The 17,358-nt window shown below is 30.2% G+C and overlaps 1 pseudogene; it reads left to right on the forward strand.

Annotated features, from left to right (window-relative positions):
• The window catches only part of LOC149558450 (uncharacterized), a 62,554-nt pseudogene extending 60,774 nt beyond the window's left edge, over positions 1–1,780 (forward strand).
• The last annotated feature ends 15,578 nt before the right edge of the window (positions 1,781–17,358 follow it).

The following is a 17,358-nucleotide window of genomic DNA, read 5'->3' on the forward strand; positions in this document are numbered from 1 at the left end:
TTTCTCATTCTGACATTTTCATTGAGGATTTAAAGTTAACAGTGACTCACTCAATTTTGATGGTGTTCAGGTGTTGTTTATGGCGGGGTGTAAGGCGAGAGGTATGAAGAGGAAGAGAATAACTCCTCGGCATATTGCTTTGGTGATAAGGGACGATGAGGATATCAGCCAAATTTTGAGAGGCGTTGTGATTCCGCATAGCGGTGTACACATTGAGAAGCCCGCTGAGAAGCCACCTGCGAAGAAGAAATCAGAGAAACCGTAGGAGGAGGAGAAAAGATGACTCTTTAGTCTCATGTTCATATTCGTTATGGCAATAGTGTACGATGGAAACAGTTGGAGTGTAGAATTTATCTCCTCAATGTAAACTTTGAGGAAACATCGGTGTTCAATCATGTTCGTAACAGTTTCTTCTATTATTATTAGTATAAATACTATTGTGACACATTTTGAATTTTAGCCAGGCTTTAATCACTGATTAATTTTGTTTTGTTTTGTACAACTGACAAATAATTAATTTTAACTTTAGCATACATGCAAGATTTTTAATGTTACAATTTTTAAAAAATATTTTGTTAATATTTGATTGGGTGAATATATTGGTTGGGTTACTTGGTTTTTAATTTTTAATTAGATGAATGTGATTCATTTTTAATATTTTTTTTATGTAATTGGGTTGATTTATATTTTTATATTTTAATATTACATTTTTTTATAATATAATTTTTGTCATTCAATAGAAAATACTCAAGCAAATCTTCCTTATATTATATAATCATTTAAGAAATATTATTATTATAAAGATATTATAATTTATTTATAATATAATAGTATCACATGAGATATTTATAAATCTTTTCATTTTTTTATTAATATAAAATTAATATTCAGTGATAATTAAATTAAAATTTTAATTTATTATGTACTTTATAGTTTTTAAAATATATTTATAATGATATTTAATATAATTTGTTAAACAATATAATACTTAAATATAATAAGTAAAAATGCTAATTTTATTTATTGTATTAGTGAGTTTAAAACTATTTCAAAATTAACAATAAGAAAGATAATATTTATGAACAATAATAAATCTTTTCAAAAAAAATTAGCATCAACTTTATATATTTATATTACTAACAATAGCAATATTAATTTGATTTAAATTTAGCTGACATAATAAATTATAATCACATAATCTAAAATGGTCAACTTGAAGAGCTTCATATAGTTATTCTAATACCAAGGTACTAATATGATAAGGCACCTCTCTCATTATGTTTCTTGGAGGAATTTGGGAAAAGTCCTCCATAATTGCAAGAGGCTAACAGTGGTAAGGGATTTGTCAATGGTAACTGTTTTGTAATAAAATGTATTTAATACAATGTATTTAATTAATATAAAAATAGTACACAATCAAATCTAAAAACTATCTATCAAACTTTTGCTATTTAATAACTCATATTTAATTCATATAGCCTAACTCAATTTGTTTCTAGCCATATTTGAATGGCCTTTCTCATTTTGACATTTTCATTGAGGATTTAAAGTTAACAGTGACTCACTCAATTTTGATGGCGTTCAGGTGTTGTTTATGGCTGGGAGTAAGGCGAGAGGTATGAAGAGGAAGAGAATAACTCCTCGGCATATTGCATTGGTGATAAGGGACGATGAGGATATCAGCCAAATTTTGAGAGGCGTTGTGATTCCGCACAGCGGTGTACACATTGAGAAGCCCGCTGAGAAGCCACCTGCGAAGAAGAAATCAGAGAAACCATAGGAGGAGGAGAAAAGATGACTCTTTAGTCTCATGTTCATATTCGTTATGGAAATAGTGTACGATGGAAACAGTTGGAGTGTAGAATTTATCTCCTCAATGTAAACTTTGAAGAAACATCGTTGTTCAATCATGCTTGTAACAGTTTATTATTATTATTAGTATAAGTACTATTGTGACACATTTTGAATTTTAGGCAGGCTTTAATCATTGATTAAATTTTTTTGTTTTGTAGAACTGGCAATTAAGTAATTTTAACTTTTGTTATCAAATTACTATGTTGCATAGCATACATGCAAGATTTTTAACATTACAATTTTTAGAAAATATTTTCTTAATATTTGATGGGTGAATATATTGGTTGTTTTACTTGATTTTTGATTTTTAATTAGATGAATGTGATTCATTTTGAATTTTTTTTAATGTAAGTGAGTTGGTTTATATTTTTATATTTGAATATTACATTTTTTTATAATATAATTTTTATCATTCAATTAAAAATACTAAAGCAAATATTCCTTATATTATATAATCATTTAAGAAATATTATTATTATAAAGATATTATAATTTATTTATAATATAATATTATTACATGATATATATAAATATATACAATAAAACATATATATAAATAATTATATTAATAAATAATATATAAATATAAATTATAATTAATATCATTATAGAAAAATATAAATGTATAATATTTTATTTAATTAAAATATTTTATAAACTATAATAAATTTGTTAAATTAAAACTATATTTATATAAAAATTAAAGGCAAGTACTAAGCTACGATGTGACACTTGTTGTACTTGTCATACTCAAATACTATTGCATCCACCATATTCATTTCTCTTTTCTTCAGCATAATTTTAAGATACAAATGTTAATGTAAACCTTGTCAATTTTGTTTTATTAATATAAAATTAATAAATCTTGTCATTTTTTATTAATATAAAATTAATATTCATTGATAATTAAATTAAATTTTTAATTTATTATGTACTTTATAGTTTTTAAAATATATTTATAATGATATTTAATATAATTTGTTAAACAATATAATACTTAAATATAATAAGTAAAAATAATAATTTTATTTATTGCATTAGTGAGCTTAAAACTATTTCAAAATTAACAATAAGAAAGATAATATTTATGAACAATAATAAATCTTTTCAAAAAAAATTAGCATCAACTTTATATATTTATATTACTAACAATAGCAATATTACTTTGATTTAAATTTAGCTGACATAATAAATTATAATCGCATAATCTGAAATGGTCAACTTGAAGAGCTTCATATATAGTTATTCTAATACCAAGGTACTAATATTATAAGGCACCTCTCTCATTATGTTTCTTCGAGGAATTTGGGAAAAGTCCTCCATAATTACAAGAGGCTAATAGTGGTAAGGGTTTTGTCAATTGTAAGTGTTTTGTAATTTTTAGATTTATTTTTTTGGTAAATAGATTTGTTGCTGTGATGTTACTTCTAATAATGATCCTGTTTGCCCTATGAACAGTGACAAGTGGGCCAACAGTTGGAGAGATCATAATTGATAACTATCAGACTACAATCTTTCTCTACATTTGAGAGGGGCAGCTCCCTCATAAGATATGGGTATTTGTGATTTTTCAAAATAAAGACAATTACAACTTAGAAGATAGAAAGGAAACTATTGATGAGGAATGCATTACAAGATTTCAATTCTTCCTAAAATTGATGTAAACTGCTATTGAAAACAAATAAGAACTGCTCTTGAAAGATATCATCGACACAAGGCTAATTCAATGATTCATGAATATTTACATCATACCATGAAAATACTGATTACAAAGTATCAAAACTTTGAAAATTCAGATTTTGTAGAAAAGATAAAGAAAATGTACTTTCTTTTATTTCTTAGCACCAAGAACCTAAGAAAAATGTTGATTGCAAGAACAAGAATTGTACACACTTTCCAAAAATTGCCTTCCTATCAAAATTTAAGTATCTCTTGTCTCTAAATACAAAAAGTGCTCATTACATGTGTTGTTCATGAATTTATAATCTATTCTAGCATAACCAACTTTTTCGGGTTCGTAAATACTGAAAAAATAGAGTTTGGATTACTCTGAAGAAGGTTCATAACCAACTCTAACTTTTAAAAATCCAACTTTTGATGTGTAAACATAACTAAGAAGAGTTAAGAAATTGGCTAAAAATAAGGTTAAAACTAAAGTTAGCCTCTGTATAAAATATACAAATAAAAATTTGAGACAAGTTTAGATGCAACTACTTCTAACTTTCAATTGTGATCACTATATATCTTGTATTTTCTCTTTGGTGTAGAGGTGTTATGAGTCTCTGAGTCAAGTTTTCCTTGCATTGTGTTACTTACCAAGCTCCTTGTTCAGTGCTGTCTTGACTTTGCATTTTCAAACTCTCAATTTCTTCTCCTTTAGATAATCATAAAATACAACCAAAACCTCAACTTTTTGTGTTGGTTCTAACATTTACCTGAAGTATTATGTCAAACAATTTACATTCCTTTCTTTCTTTTATTCGAAATCACTACTTGATTTGAGAAGTCACATCAAATTCTATTCTCTTCATCTCTTTTTAGTATTCAATCAAACAACTGGTGCGCTTTGAAGCTTGAATACCAATGGTTCTTGATATGGATATCTAATCAACTTACAAATAATTTTTTTGATAGATCACCTCTCTATGAATTTCACAATGTCCACGAGCTACTACATGTCTTATAATGTACCAAAGTCAAAAGTGTTGTCTACTATCCCAACATATGTGAAATTCATGGTAATACACACTAACCCTTACTGAGCATTCGCATCAACAATATCCCCAAGTTCTAGCATGCTTGTAAAATATGCACTTTCCTTGAGATTTTGCTTTTGTCTTAGTTGAGGCATTTAATCAAATGGTTTGTGAGAATTCTCCTTGCTGAGCCAATAAATAAACATCTTTTCCACTTATCAGTTTCATCACTGAAAATGCTATCAATCTTCCATTAGAATGGAATTATGTCTCAGGCTAGGAATTGTAATGATTTAATACATCACTTCTTGACTGGATCAAAATTCACTGAGACATGTCAGTTGAACATGTCACCAGTATAGATATGAATATTTTTATCATATTGATTCAACTTGACACTTGCGGACTGCATATACCTGAGAATTTCAGTCAAAAAGTTCACGTGCCTTTTCTATGTTTTCATATTGAGCCTTTGTGGGATTTATCTTAACACCTGCCACTTGGATTTTCTTGAAATCATTACCATGATTTTGCATATGGATTTGTAAGAAAAATACATGGTTTAGCAAGGCAGTGCTATCGAATAGGGAGGAAACACTTCCATTGCAATCGACCAAACTAATTCACTTGTCTAGTTTGCGGTTGTTGTCTGTATATATGCATACATGTAAAAGAATGTTAAAATCCACTTTGGGTATAATATCAAATAGTTTGCATGCCTTTTGATGCTTTGAGTCGAACAAGTGAATTGAAGCTCTAATGGAAATTTCTCATTTTATGGCATGATTGTTTGGTTCTGATTTCCTCGCCTTGAATTCTTGTTACATCCTCTACCTTACTTCAAAATACCATCTTATTTATACCTCCCCTAACTTTATATTGTATATACACGCACAAAAAAACACATCTTCCATGGCATCACCATGAATATTTCATGAGGCCAATCTTTGTATGTCAAAATAGTGTGCCTGTCATTAGTTTTGGGCATCTTCAGTTTATATTTCATAGGAATTTATACAAATTTTTGGTTTGGGTTTAGATTATGGAAGAAACATTTAGATAGAGTTCGAATTCCAACTCAAACCTCTTAACCTTAATATTTGAAAAGGTTTTAGCACAGAGAGAGAGAGGGGGGTTTGAGTACGTGGAGAGAGAGGGGTATGTAGAAAGAGAGGGGTTTGAATACGTGGAGAGAGAGTAGTTTGAGTATGGAGAGAGAGAGAGAGAGAGAGAGAGAGAGAGAGAGAGAGAGTAGTACATAGAAAGAGAGGGGTTTGAGTATATGGAGAAAGCGAGGTTTGAGTATGTAGTGAGAGAGTAGTACATAAAGAGAGTTTCACATCTCTCTTTGCTCTCATTTTGATTTTTATAATTTTTTAACCCCTTAGTTAATTATCAAGCTAACAACTAGCTCTAACTAGAGATAAGGAATGTGTAAGATGGTGAATGAATGTAGACTTAAATAAGAGAATTGCTTTATCACAAGGGCCATTGAGTCACCCAAAAAAGAGATAAATACATGAAAAGGGATTGAGCACACCGAAATTGGGAGCACAAGCCAAACAAAAAAGATGAAAAGGCTCAACAAAAACACCTAACTAACATAGTTCTGGCTCCAACTAAATCATGCAAACCCATTGACTAGCTGAAAAAGTAAATGCCATGGAGACTTAAAAGGTGGAAACTCCCAAGTTCTAGTAAACTTCAACTATAGGCTTACTCCTTGGATTCCAAATTTTAGATTCCTCACATGCTCCATTGTTTTGTAAGAGGGAATGTACCTAAATAACCATGCCTCATGAAAAAATTCTAAGTTTATAATCAATTTTTCCTCATGATGCATGCCACCAATGGCTTCATTTTGAATGAGTTGGAGCACTAGATTTTTAATCTTCTCAATTCATTTTCGACTATTTTCTCGATAAGGATAGCACTTTTCTTGGATTTCTTGTGGTTGGTTATCATGAAGCCCTTGACTCTTTTCTGATACATGTAGGCCTTCTTTTTCAATTATCTATGTCCTGGTTGGACCTTTTAAGAAATGGTTTGGATTTTAAAATGCATCCTCCTTGCATATGACCTATATTATTTGGGATTCACAATCATATGAACCCAAGATGAGATCCCTCTGTTTACATTTTGATTGTGGGTCAGGTGGGGCAGGGTTCACTTCTACTTCATCTTCATATTTCTTTAATTCTTGATTTGAACATGCTACATGAACTTTTGATCCCTTTCCAAACTGATATAAGGCTTTTGTGTCATTATATATTCCACATGAATGGTGTACTATGACATGATGCTCTTCAATTTGTATAGTACCTCATGGAGTGAACTCCTCTTTGGATGTATGTAGCTTTGTAAATGATAAATCATAATCTTGATCAACAAGATGAGAGGGCTTATAGAGGGAGTAACTTCTTTAACCATTCAGACCTTGATCAAGAGGAAATCTTGAATGACCTTGAGCATTAACATGAACCTCCTCAAGCTTATCAACACTCACACTTTTTGATCATATTCCTTGAGATGCTCTTCAATATCTTTAACTATAAAAAACACATTGATCTCTTCAAGAACTGCCTCATGCTTCATATTAGTAATGTTCTTGTCTAGAGATTTATTTTCAATGCTAGGATCTGTGATTCAAATTTTTTGCACTAAAAAATCTCTTCTAACTCATCATGAAAAACTATGTCACTAAGATCTTCCTCTACTTTCACCCGATCATCATGAGTTTTATTTCTTACCAACATGTTAGAGGAAGAAATACCCAAGTTCATACCTTGACTTTTATCAACATTTGTCTCCTCTTTGATGACCAGTAATAGAGGATGGAGAAATTGTTGTCCACATAGGAAGCCGCCATCAAAAGCATCAAGACAAAAACTTGGAATAATGACCACATATGATTAATCTTTTGTCACTCTCTCCTCATCATTCTTTTCAAATTGTGGGTGCAAGCATGTATGTAAAGATTTCGATACCTCTTCATCAGAATCCTTGTTATTAGATTCACGAAAGACTTCTACTACCTTCTCAAGGTCTTTTTAATGCTTAGCTCAAGGCTCAATAAATATTTTTTTTTCCTTTTTCACTTATTTTTTCTTGATCATCTTCTAGGAATGCATCTTTTGATAGGTCTCTTTCACATTCTTCTTGCCAAATATTCCATTAGCAAGAAAATGATTTCCCCCTTCATCTTCTTGTTCTATTTTCTATAATTTTTGAAGCAATGAAGCGTGTATTCTAATAGGATCAAATCTATGATTACAATAGAATCTTTTCAAAAAATGAACTTGATCAAGACCACTAGAAGTATCTTTCTATTGAGCAACTAGTGTATGTGTTGAACTACTTTCTTGATCAACAACATTCAACTTTGATTCATATGAATCGTAATTTTTAACATAGTCATCTTTATGCTCATATGTAAAAATTCTTTTTTGACAATGATCTCTTTTTGTGAGAGAAAATTTGGTTACTTTACCATCTTCATCTATCTTTTACAAAATTTAGAGCAAAGATGGATGGATTTTTTTTTGGATATAGTTTCTATCCACCATAGAAACTCTTCAAGAAGCTAGCTTGCTTATGATCAATGAAAATACAATTTTGTTCACACATAGGTGCATAAGATAAATTTTTATCATTCTTCATCATTGATTTAGATCAAATATGCTTTTCAACAAGTCCTTCTTTATTTTTATATGTTGAACCATTTTCCAAGAAGGATTCTTGATCATGAGAAAGAAAACTAGAATCCTTTCCATCTTCTTCTTCGATCTTTAACAAAACTGGAAGTATATGGGGATGAACCATTTTGGGATCTAGCCTCCTTCTGCCATAGAAACCCTTCAAGAAATCAACCTATATGGGTTCACTAAGATTATGCTTCTTCTAGAATGCAAAATATTCATCATCATTGTCACTATCACTATCACTTTCATCTTTTCCTTTTTACCAAACCATTATTCTGAATTCCCACTTTTGGATAGAGTCACAAATAATTAATCTTTTAAATAGAGTAACCAAACTTCATTCTAGGGAAGGTAACATTTATCAGCCATGTTATTGATTATTGCTCACTTGATCTTGGACACTACTAAGATTTGGCCTATTTGTCTCTAGAATAGTAAACATTATTTCAACAAACACAATGTTTTGATCAATAGGAACTCTTCTCAAGATTTCTAAAAATTCTTCTTCTTCTTCTTCAAGAACTTGATTCACCTAATGGTATTGTTGAAGACTTCATCTCCACCTCAAGGCTAGATTATTCAAATTTGAAATAATGTCTTCTTGTGTGTCCTAGAAACCAAAATTTAGTTGTAGAACTAGAAACACATTCTCATGCGACAATACCATCTTGCTTCATTATAGGTGATTGATTAATCTTTATCATTTTAATCCCTAGTAGAGTTGCCAAAACTATGTTGGTAAATAAATTTGACACTGTCAAGTTACTTATGAAAATGACCTTGTTCACCCCATGAATAGTGACAAGTGTGCCAACAGTTGGAGATCACAACTGATCACTATTAGACTACAATCTTCCTTTGTGTTTGAGAGGGGAAGCTCCCTCATAAGATATGGGTATTTGTGATTTTTCAAATAAAGACAATTATAACTTAGAAGATAGAAAGGAAAGTATTGATGACGAATGCACCACAGGACTTCAATGCTTCCCTAAAATTGATGTGAACTGCTAATAAAAAAAAACAAGAACTATGCTTGAAAGATATCATCAACATAATGCTAATTCAATGATTCATGAATATTTACACCATACCATGAAAATACTCATTATGAAGAATCAACACTTCAACAATTCAAATTTTGTAGAGAAGAGGATGCAAAATGTACTTTCTTTTATTTCTTAGCACAAAGAACATAAGAAAATTGATGATTACAAGATCAAGAGTTGTAAGTAGTTTCCAAAAATTCCCTTTCTATCAAAACATAAGTATCCTTTGTCTCTAAATACAAAGATTCCCTATTACATGTGATGTTCATAAATTTATAATTTATTCTAGCATAACCAACCTTCTAGGTTTGTAACTATTGAAAAATTTAGAGTTTGGGCTACTCTGAAGAATATTTGTAAACAACTCCAACTTTTGATTCCTAAACATAAATAAAAAGAGTTAAGACATTGACTAAAACAAGGTTAAAACCAAGGTTGAAATATTTTTTAAAATATGAAGGTGTTATGAGTAATTGAGTCAGGTTTGCCTTGGAATTTGTAGTTCATTGTATTGCTTACAAAGCTCCTTGTTCAATGCTCTCTTGACTTTGTATTTTCAATCTCTTCATTTCTTCTCCTTGAGATAATCATAAAGTACAATCAGAACCTCAAATTTGTGTGTTGGTTCTAATATTTACCTAAAGTATAATGTCAAACAATTGACATGCCTTTCTTTCTTTAATTCAAAATCAAATTATTTGAGAAGTCACACAAAACGGTATTCTCTTCTTCCTATTTTAGTATTTGATCAAACAAGTGGTGCGCTTTGAAGCTCCAATACCAATGGTTCTTTATATGGATATCTAATCAACTTACGAATAAATTTTGATGCATCATCTCCATATAAATTTCATAGCAACCACGAGCTACCATGTGTCTTGTATTGCACCAATGTCAAAGTGTTTTTTACTATCCCAATTTATGTACAATCCTTGGAAATACACACAAACCATAAGTAACCATTCACATCAGCAACTTCCCCAAGTTCTAGTACACTTGTGAAATTTGCATTTTCCTTGAGATTGTGCTTTTGTCTTAGTTGAGGAATTTAATCAAGTGGTTTGTGACCACTCTCCTTACTGAGCCAATACCTAAACAACTTTCCCAATTATCAATTTTTGAACTTTTGAATAATTGTATATATATTAATGAAATGTAAATTAATTTAAGAAATGTGAAAAATAAAAAAGGTGATTAAAGTTTTAGTGAATCTCATTATTTTATGTTTAAGAGACAATTTTTATTAATAAATAATGCAAAAGTAGAAAATAAACTCATAACACTATAATACTTACATTTTTGAAATTAGAAAAGTAAGACCTATAATAAGTTCTTGTTTTGTCAAAAAATTCAATGAGAAAGACCATATAAAAATGATGACAATCCTTGAAATTATTGAATAATTAACCTAGTCAAAATTTGATACATAAAGACACATGTTTGGTCCCACCAACCCTGTACCATCCCTTTCCCCAAGGAAAAACTCATTGCTAAAGGGAAATTCCTACCCATCTCTTTAGAATCGGACACTTGATTTTCAATTCAAAAATTGGGTGCCCAATTCCAATTCAGTCATTGTACAAATCGAGGACCAAGCTTACCACAACAAAGAATTCCTTAATGATACCATAGGAGCTACCCAATTCTAAAAATTGGGTACCTGATTATTTAAAAATTAGGTACCTGATTTGGAATTGGGTACCTAATTATTTAAAAATTAGCATTCGATAATTTTGAGCTGCAACAACGAATTTCTATCATATATTTTTTTTCTTTTCATCTTATACAATTTGAAAGCTATTAATTTGGATTCAAAGTTGGTGCAAACATGAGATCAAAACAATGAAGAAAGAAGAAAATAAAAGTTCTTAAAAATGAGGAAATTGCAATAAACAAAGAGAATCAAGAACAATGTCAATGAGAGAGAAGAAAAATAATTAGAGAGTTGAGCAATGTTGGGACTTCACTTTCAAATATTGTTTTAGAAGAGAAAGACATTGAGGATACTATGATGAATAAAGAGGCTAAAGAAGAGAACCCAATACAATGAGATTTAGGTGTAGATTCTAATCAAACATTCAATAAAGTTGTGTCTCCAAACCCTTGATTTTTTTCTCGTTATGAAATTAGTGATTTTGTAGAAGTAGGTCATGATTTAAATAATTTAGGTTTTCTTCACGAGAATATATTGTTAAATGATCATGCACAAAAAACTCTAATGAAAATGCAAGACACAAAATGAATACCAATAAAAAATGAAAATGAGATTTAAAATGCAAAAAAAATTGAAAATAAAATGCCAATTGAAAATAACAATAATATGAATGTAGAGATGGAAACACCAAGTACTAAACAAACATGTTTCAATGATACTAAAGTGCATCAACATAATTTTCATTTTTCTAATGATGTGCTAGATAACCTTCATAGATTGGTTTCGTGGAGATAGATAAACTATTGACAAAAGATTGATTAGTAACATAAGTGGATATCTTAATATAAGTCATAAAACTTTAAAAAGAGTTGTAAAGAGTAGGCTTAACTTTGAATGTGAACCAACAAATAGTTTATGGACTTCTAGTTGTAGACTACCGAGATCTTATGCAAAACTTACTAGTGAAGGCAAAAGTTTAGTTGAAATTGTTTGGCATTATAATACAAGAGTATCACTAATTGAAGAGATTTTATTTAATTGAGAGTTGATTCAAAAATACATGATTCACATCCTAATCACCTTTTGGACATGACTCAAACTAAATTGTTTAGAAAATTTTTAGATGATAAGGTGTTAACTATTCACATTCACTAAAGATCTTTTGAAAATTTTAAACCATGAAAGATTTGCATGTTGTTGTAAAACTCTTGTTCAATTTTGTTACCATAATGATGTATTTTGATCTATACATAGTGCTATTCATATTAAAGAAATGTTGTAGGAATGTGGTATTAAAATACCACCTCAAACTAAAAAGGATTCCATATCAAGTTTGTTTTGTAAGCCATCTATTGAACAATATTTTCTTCTCAATGCATGTCTTTCTGGTACATGTGATATTTGTCACAATCTTTCTTTTTTAGATGAATGTTTGCATGAAAATTCTTTGAATACTTTAGGAAAATAATTAGTTGATGTAAAAATACTTGAGACTATTGAATATCCATTGTGGGAAGGGAAGATTGGAAGAATGTGTGATCTAGTTACAGATAAAGTTAGTTGTCATGATATTATGGATGAGTTTAAGAGTGTGAATATACCAAAATATGTTAAACACTCTCAATATGCTAGATGACATAATGGAAAATTACATATATGTAAGAATACATTTCTAGTTAGCACCATACTTTTAGTTGTCAACTTTTCTAAGAATTAGACACTTACAACCCAAGATGAGGTACAAGCACAATATTACAATTCAGTGCTAGTAGCAATTTCTATTCATATAGTTTATAAGCATGCACCTGATAGTATAGATGAGGATCAAAAAAATATTGAGAGAGTACTATTTCTATATGAGTGATAATAAAATTCATTCAAATGATTTTATCCAACATTGATGCAAGGTCTTTTATGATAAGAGAGAGACAAATTCAAATGACACAACATTGGATATGGGCAGATAATTGTACATGACAATTCAAGAATGCTAGAATGTCCTATTGGTTGAGTAGGACACATAGGAAAACTAATATCCAACATATGCAGAGTTTTTTTAAAGCTAGACATGGTAAAGGAGAACATGATGTTTTTGGTGCATGCATGAAGAAAGCCCTTTGGAGAGAGAAATTAAAATTTGATAAAAAAGATAAAATAAAAAATGCACACATATACCGTAACAAATATTTATACACAGGATCAAGTCAAAAATCTACAATTAGATTTTTCTTCTACGTAATTGAAGAGAAGAATATCCTATTAAGATATGACTATGAGACAATTAGCAGGTTAGCTAAATGGCATTTATTTAGGAGTTTAGATTCTAACATTTGGACTATATGGACTAGGGAGATTTCTTATTTTTTTTTGGCTTTTTCTTATAGGTGAATAGGTTGAAGATTGGAAAAATAAATCATTAGCACCTACTAAAACACATTATGAAGATGATATAGTAAATGAAGGCCAAAATGTTACAATTGAATCAAAATATTATGGTCATATGATAAAGTTAGTTGTCTTGCATTTATTGATGAGTTTAAGAGTGTGATCATACCAAAATATGTTAAATACTCTCAATATGCTAGATGACTTGATGGAAAATTTCACATATGTAAGAATGAGTTTCCAATTGGCACGATACTTTTAGTTGTTGACTTTGCTAAGAACTACACACTTGCACCCCAAGATGAGGTACACACACAATATTACAATTCAATGCATGTAGCTATTTCTATTTATATAGTTTATAGGTATGCACCTGATAGTATAGAGGAGGATCAAAAAAATATTGAGAGCACACCATTTTTATATGATTGATAATAAACATCATTCATATGAGTTTGTCCAATATTGTGTCAAGCACTTTTATGACAATTTAAGAGAGAGACAAATTCAAATGACACAACATTGGATATGGTCAGATAATTGTACATAATAATTCAAGAATGCTAGAATATTCTATTGGTTGAGTAGGACACATAGGAAAACTAATATTCAGCATATGTTGAGTTTTTTTGAGGCTAGACATGCTAAAGGAGAACATGATGCTATTAGTTCATACATGAAGAGAGCCCTTTGAAGAGAGAAATTAAAAATTGAGGAAAAAACCAAATTAAAAAATGCACATGAGATTGTAGAATGGTGTAACAAATATTTATACATAGATCAAGTTAGAACTCTACAATCAGATTCTTCTTCTGCCTAGTTAAAGAGAAGAATATCCTTTCAAGATATGACTAAGACAATTAGCGAGTTAGCTAAATGGAATTCATTTAGGATTTTAGATTCTAACACTTGGACTATATGGATGAAGGAGCTTTCTTGTTTTTGTCAGTTTTGTCTTGTAGGTGATGTTGGAATATTCAAATATGGAAAGAGTACTTATGAGAGGGGGGGGGGGGGGTGTGTGGTGGGGTGAATCATAAGTATCATATTTTAGACAATAAAACTTTTAACTGAAAGTAAATTACATGCATGTAAATACATCAAGTAAACATGATATTTAACACATGCATCAACAACTCATAACACTGGAATTTGGTAACCCAGAAACCCTCCAGGAATAAGAAGGTAAAACTAGGGCGGGGATGATACCCAGAAAAATTAGTGTAGCAATATTGTTCAACCACTTCTGATGGTCTGCCCTGTTAAAGGCCTGCCCTGTTAAAGGCTTTACACTATATCGATAGTGACCTGGTTAAAGGCTTTACAAACACTTAACATGAAGTGTCACCTTCTTAAAGGATTTTAATCACCTAATCAGAGGATCTACAAAATAGCTATTAAACTAACCTATCACCATAGGATTTTCATTCTAATACAATTGCTAGAAAGTATTAGGTATAATGAACCTAATAGATTACAATCCTTGATTGCTGAATGCAGGCACCTTTTCCACTTTCTTTGATCTTGATCCTTTTGTGATCTGATAACCCTCGCTTCTAAAAATAGTTTTCCATTGTGCACCCTTGTATGTCCACTCATGCATATTTACGATGAAATTTTGTCTTCCTTATAAAGACTTAGGGTTAGATTTGGATCTACAATACATATTGAATCTCAATTTCTCGCTCAATACTTGTCTTTTATTAATTGGTTGCATGCCTTTATCATTTTTCTTATTGGCTGCATGTAGATTGCATAGGAAAAATAAGAGATTTGATCTCATCATTAAATCCCTCGAAGTTTACCTTATGTCGGCTGCAAAAACTGTTTGCATCATAGTTTGTGCAATTTCAAACTTTTATGCTGATATTCTATGTTACTCGGCTCCTAAAGCATTGCTGATGCTTGGCACATGTTGTTTCCTGGATAGCTCAGCACCTAAACAAAACTGTATCACTTGGCACCTATTAACACTCGACACTTGTTACTCTCGGCACTTGTTGACACTCGGTACTTGTTACCACTCGGCACTTGTTACACTCGGCACTTGTTACACTCAACACTTGTTAACACTCGGCACTTGTTAACACTTGACACTTGTTACACTCGGCACTTACTATTACTCGGCACTTGATATAGCTCAGCACTTCATCTTACTCGACACCTACTCTTGATCTTGGTTAAGTGTATTGACACTCAGTTGTCAAATTTATTCTTTAAGCTAACAGGTGAATGGGAAGAATGTGAGAATACAAAATGGGTTAAAGATTGGCAACATAAATCATTAGCACCTATAGAAACACATTTTCAAGATGATATAGTAAATGAAGGTCCAAATGTTACATTTGCATCAGAAGACTATGGTCATATTTCAGACCTTAAACAACTTGGTATGCACAATTTAATTTTAAGTTTTTCTTTGATTGTGCTTCTATTTATATTGTTTATTTAGGTAAATATCATTAATATAACTCAAGTACATGTCATTAATATATTATTTATTTATGTACACATGTGATTAAATTATTTATGTACTTTATCTTATCTTGTAGGACATGTTTATGTTGTTATTGCACCTAATGTAAACAATGAAGAGACAAAGTATTTTCTACGTAGATGTGTGGAACCTAAGAAAAAATTTTATATGTCATCAAGTAGATGATTATGATTTTGAGTATCTAATTGGGTCTATCATTGTAGTTGGAACCTGGCTACATATAAACCTAACAAGAAGAAATGGTTTACCAACATTTGAAGACTACCAATCAGAAAAGAAGATTTTACACTATTCTCATTTGGTTCTGGCAACGAATATCAAATTAGAAAGATACAAAGGGATACCTACCAATAAGATATTATGGAAAATTTTAATGGATGAGTACAAGGCAATCAAAGGTGCATTGCAAAAGAGAGAGGATGTAGATGGTATAGTAGGATGACTACAAAATACACACATGTAAGTTTTTCTTTCTTGCACTACTTTTATATATGTACTTATATAATATAAATGTATGTATGTGTTTTCAATAGAAAATTAGAGAACTTATAAATGCCTCTTATTCAATTCTCAAGTAAAATCTATACAAATTTAAATGTTTAAGGTGGATCCAACATGAACATCTTGTGCAATTACACATAGTGACTACATACATTAAACATATTTACATAATACGAATAGGTCTTATTAATTTATACTTTGATTAACATTTCAATTTTTTTATTTTTTACTTTTTAAATTTTATTTTGCAGGACCTCATTCGAAGAAATGTGTTACATATATATGACTTCACTTTTTTATTTTAAAAAAATGTGTTTAGTTATGTAAAATATAGGAGTTCGCTTCTATTAGAAAGTTAATGGTGTGCACTTGATATTAAATTCTTGGATAATTCCAGTAATGAACTCATATATTTAACCATTACTTTTACATTCAAACATGTTTAAATTAATGTTCCTATATTTAATTAAAATTATTGTTCATGTATAGCATATACTAATAAAATCTATCATAACATGAATAAAATATGTCACAATAAACAAAACTGTTCATACTTAACATCATAAATAAGAATCTATATTGGATACACTAGCATGATATGAATTTGTAAAAATATATAAAATGGTCTAACATGTCATAATATGATCTATGAAGTCAAAAAGTATATATAATATAGATAATTTTCCTAATACAAAGTGTATCATAATAAAAAATGTGTCATAAAAACACAATCTAAAGGTGACAAAATACCTAATCTATCTGATGTACAACCCTCTATACTCCATGCAAAGAGGACCTAGATGTATCATCCTATGTAGCCTATTGTGCCTTATCATGTGGGACATTGTGTGTTAAATCCTATGGGGTATTGTGTGTCACATCCTGTGTGGCATCCTAAGAAGACAAAATGTACATGCTTAATTGAAATGGGTTTCAAAATCTAGCTTGCAATTAAAAATAAATATTTAGTAATTATTCAAAATAATACCATGTGAGATAGTTGTCCCTCTATAATAGGAGAAGT

The sequence above is a fragment of the Cupressus sempervirens genome, chromosome 5 (assembly GCF_028749045.1).
Source record: "Cupressus sempervirens isolate cs-2001-9-10 chromosome 5, ASM2874904v1, whole genome shotgun sequence".
In the NCBI taxonomy this organism is placed as follows: domain Eukaryota; kingdom Viridiplantae; phylum Streptophyta; class Pinopsida; order Cupressales; family Cupressaceae; genus Cupressus; species Cupressus sempervirens.